This window comes from Crocuta crocuta, unplaced genomic scaffold (assembly GCF_008692635.1).
Source record: "Crocuta crocuta isolate KB4526 unplaced genomic scaffold, BGI_CrCroc_1.0 scaffold273, whole genome shotgun sequence".
NCBI lineage: Eukaryota > Metazoa > Chordata > Mammalia > Carnivora > Hyaenidae > Crocuta > Crocuta crocuta.
In genome coordinates this window covers 1205124-1209676 of record NW_027529425.1, presented here as the reverse complement: position 1 = coordinate 1209676, position 4553 = coordinate 1205124, and the positions used below count along the sequence as shown (strand labels likewise).

Here is a 4553-nt window from a genome sequence, read left to right as displayed (position 1 = left end):
ACCGAGTCACTCCTCCCTTGAACAGGCCCACAAGGAATGGTATTGCTCATATTTTGGGCAGAGTAACAAAAAGACATGGTTTTATTTTACATTAAAAAAAATTTTTTTTTTTTTTTTGACAGAGAGACACAGAGTGTGAGCGGGGGAGAGTCAGAGAGAGAGGGAGACACAGAATCCACAGCAGGCTCCAAGCTCTGAGCTGTCAGCACAGAGCCCAACACGGGGCTCGAACTCACAAACCATGAGATCATGACCTGAGCTGAAGTCAGCCACTTAACCAATTGAGCCACCCAGGCGCCCCTTACTTTACATTTCTTGAATGACCCCAGCACCCAGACCCCTCTCAACTTTAGACTCACTGAACTGTCTTCATTTCTAGTTTGGTATATGTAATTGTTTTTATAGCTTTTACCCTGAAATTTAATTTGTAATGCTTTCATGCCTTATCTCACCTAGACTGTCCCTCAAGTGTAGACTGTCTTCTGCTGTCATCATTGCACTTCAGGCACTTTATGTAGTTCCTTGCAACCCATAGACTTAAAATATACTTGTTTGAATACAATGTCAATTTTCTGTTCATTTGTACAAAGTTCAACAAATTAATTTTAGGCCTGGTATTTCAACAGTTGGAAGGACATGTCATATATAAATTAAGAGATACTTATTTGTAAAACATCTGAATAAGAATCGGAGGAATATTATAGCAGTACAACTTTAAGGTACAGAAATAAATTATGTGTCTATGGGTAAGTTACTTATATATCTCCCTGAAAATAGTAAGAAGGTTTTGTTGACCTGCTTTCCATGTATTCTCCACAATTGATTGGTTGATTGCTTAGGATCTCTTCAACACTGATCTATTAAGTGTTTCCTTTGGTTCTCTGACAACTTCTCTCAATAATGAAAGTATCTTTCTGGTGGCAGTGCGGAAATGGAGGTGGGGCATTACGTTTGGCCCAGCTGGATTTTTCAGTTAAATTCATTTATCAATGAATCTCCAAGGTGGAAGGGTCCTTTGTGATAATGTAGTTAATTTTATGTAGGACAAAAGTGAGACTTGATGGGAGTTTTGTCCAAAATCATCCAAATCAGTGTCAGACCTAGCACTGGAAATGGCCTTCTAGTAGCCCAACACACTTACCACTGCATCCTCACAAACCCCCTTCGTTACTCACCACTTCAAGTCAAGCACAATTACTGCCCACAACTGAAAAATCCACCTGATGTCTAAAATACATTTAAAATTCATAACGTTCAGGGGAGCCTGGGTGACTCAGTTAAGTGACTGACTCTTGGTTTCTGCTCAGGTCATGATCTCACCCTCAGTTTGGGCCCCACATTGGACTCTGCACTGTCTGTGTGGGCACTGTCAGTGCAGAGCCTGCTTGATATTCTTTCTTCCTCTCTGCCTCTCCCCGACTGGTGCTATCTCTTTCTCTCTCTCTAAATAAATAAATATACCATAAAAAAATAAAGCTCAGAAACTGTAAAGAGTGAAGTGTGGGTAATCTTTCCCTCCTGCATCCAAATCACTTTATTCACTAGGTTTCAAACACTAATTACCACCATTAATGGTGGTGGGCTTGAAGGTCCGCAAGTGATCTGCACACATTTAAGAAGCTTAACAAACTGGTCCCCTTATAAAAAAAAAAAGAAAAGAAAAAAAGAAGAAAACCCCGCGGAGCTTGAAATTCTTCCTCATTTTACATNTACACACACATTTCTCCCAAGAAAACATACAGATGGTCAAGAGACACATGAAAAGAAGCACAGCATCACTTACCATTAGAGAAATGCAAAGAAAACCACAATGAAATGTCACCTCACACCTGTCAGAATGGATAGAATAAAAAAACACAAAAAAGAACAAGTGATGAGGATATAGACTAAAGGAAAAAAACCCCCCCCCCCCAAAAAAAAAAAAAACCTCATCAGAAGGAATGCAAATAGGGACAATTGGGAAACAGAAATTAGCCTCAGCTCCTTTCGTCCACCATCCCCCGGGGTGAAAACCGAGAAAAGAAGAGCCCAGGGAGGGCGCGCAGCGGACTGCCTCTTCCCGGTCCCAAAGGCATCGCACCCTAGCCGGGAAAGCAAAACGCCGTTCTCTTTCCGCTTGGATCCAGGGCTGTCTCTGTAGGGAGATGGCGCATCCTAGAGCTAAAGGCTGGGATTCAGGGTAGGGACATGGATCCTCCACCCCGTCGGGGGCGATGGTGGCGACAGGAGTTACGGAACACATTCACCTCTGTCCCCACCCGTCCTCCCTGACCGGACCCACGTCTCACCGTGAACCCCGGAGACATCTGGGGGTGCTGGGACAGAAAAGGGAGGGGATTCTCGGGGCGGGGTGCCGAAGAGTGGCGCCCTTGGACCCACAACCTCCGCTCGTCACAACCCTGAGTGCGCGCGCACGTCGGTGAGTCCCACAGAACCCGGAAGTGCGTCAACACCTGTTTTTCGGGACTGGGCTGCCGTTTGGGGTTTGATCTAGGAAGGCGAGAGGACTGCAGCCTTGTTCCCCACTCGCTGAGTCCGGCTTTGGGGATCTCTCCTCTCAGCTCAGCTTTTCCCAGTGTGGGAGAAGGGAGCTTAAGTTTTCCTTTGCTACCATTCTGCTCGGATACTTATAGGTTTCTCCTTTTATTTATTTTTTTAAAATTTTTTAATTATTTTTATTTTTACTTTTACTTTTTAAACATCACAAGTAAGATTTTTTATTTGTTGCCATTAAATGTCTGAATTTTAAACAGATTCTTGGACTGGTGGCTCATATCCATCAGCTCGTTCAACTTTAGCACCAGTCTCATCCCCAGTAGCTTTTCCAGAACTACTACCTTCACCATGAAGCTCCATGAGCTTTCCCAATTCAAACTTGGGCTTCTTGAGCATTTTTACTTTTCTAACAAAGACATCATTGAGTGGATAAACAGACTGGCAAGCTTTTTATATGTCTTTTCCAGTGCTGTCTGGAATCAATTTATTGACCACTTCTTTCAAGTCATTTGTCTGCACTTCTCGGGTCATGATTTCCATCATCTTTTTCCAAATTTGGCAGACCTGCTGGTGCTGAGCATAAGAGGTCTTTCGAATCTGATTGTTGCGTTTTTTAGTAAAACCGACACAAAAAAGACGAAGCAAATACCCATCGGTAGTCTTGACGTCAACATGAGCCTCAATCATGGTCTGCCATTTTTTGACCATGGAGCACATTTTGTCCCGGGTAAGATCCATGCCATGGAAATTAGTCAGGCAGTTTTTGCCCTGAACATCTTCAGTAATCAGCTTGAATTTCCTAAAGCAACTTCATCATTCTGCAGATCAGCAAGGCTTACTTCAAACACACCACCCTTGAGGCTATCAGATGTGATTTTGATTCCTTGAGTTCTTGTGACTAGTGTTTTCCCAATATTTCTTATACTAAACATTGCCAGTGCTTTTACATCATACCAATCTTTCTTTGAAAATGGATCAACCACTTTCTTCTTGGCCCCCTTTTTGCCACCTTTCGTAAGATGCTTGTTCTTGCCAACCGCCATGGCGCTGTTCAGGAAGCCAAAAGGCTGTTTCTCCTTTTTCTTATTGATGGCAGTAATCCTAAGAATTCCAGTTATCATCAAACCATACTACTACTTAGTGATTGTGTGTCTGTGTCAGGAACTGAAACAAAAATGTAGACAGAGAAATAACAACATGAAGCGAAGAATGGTTTCGCAAAACCAAAGTGGTTGCTTCTCTGGGGACCCTGATTATATATTGTCATTTGAATGGGTAGTTGTTTCAAAAATTTCATCTACAGCAATAGACATTCTTTCCAGTACTAGTTAGTTGTAAGATTCTGGGCTTGGCTAAAGTTACCAGGGAGTTTTCAGTGTAATGATAATGGAATTGCTAAGGTGAGTTGAATTTTAAATTAAATTTTAAAAATGTTCATTCATTTTGAGAGAGAAAGTGCACACATGTGAGCAGGGGAGGAGACAGACAGAGGGAAAGAGAGAGAATTCCAAGTAGACTGCACTGTCACTGCTAAGTCAAACATAGGGCTCGAACTCACGAACCATGAGATCATGACCTAAGCAGAAATCAGAGTCCAGATGCTTAATCATCTGAGTCACCCAGGCATCCCCAGTAAGTCAAACTTTGCTGTCAAAATGTTATCACAATAATTATGGCTTTTACCATTACTTTAAGAGTAGATCAAGAACCTCACCTTTTATAAAACTATAACTGAGACCTTGAAAGACACACTCTAAATTCCAAGACAAGTTTGAGCACAATGGAGAAAACCTACAAAAGGAATAGCCACATGCTACAGAGGCTACCAATGACCAGGTGATACTCTGAGTAACCTTCCAAGCCTTAAATAATATACCAATCTTGCTGACGTTGTCACTATTTTCTACTTCCCCATGACTCTTCAATAAACGACTTGAGTAAATCTTTGCTCCTCATCACTGGCTGGCTCACTAAACTATGGACCTCCTTGAAGACCTCTTGGTCCCAGAACTTCTACATACTTCCTCAAATTTCCTAGCAGTGTTCCAAGCCCTCTC

The 4553-nt window shown here is 42.2% G+C and overlaps 1 protein-coding gene and 1 pseudogene across 1 annotated transcript in view; both read right to left on the bottom strand.

Annotated features, from left to right (window-relative positions):
- The window catches only part of FAM200A (family with sequence similarity 200 member A), a 6159-nt gene extending 3783 nt beyond the window's left edge, over positions 1–2376 (bottom strand). The window contains 1 exon segment of the mRNA XM_077758683.1: positions 2289–2376. The gene's annotated coding sequence lies outside the window, so the exon portion shown is untranslated.
- Positions 2377–2707: 331 nt separating this feature from the next.
- LOC144227138 (small ribosomal subunit protein eS1 pseudogene) lies at positions 2708–3554 on the bottom strand (annotated as a pseudogene).
- Between the last annotated feature and the right edge of the window lie 999 nt (positions 3555–4553).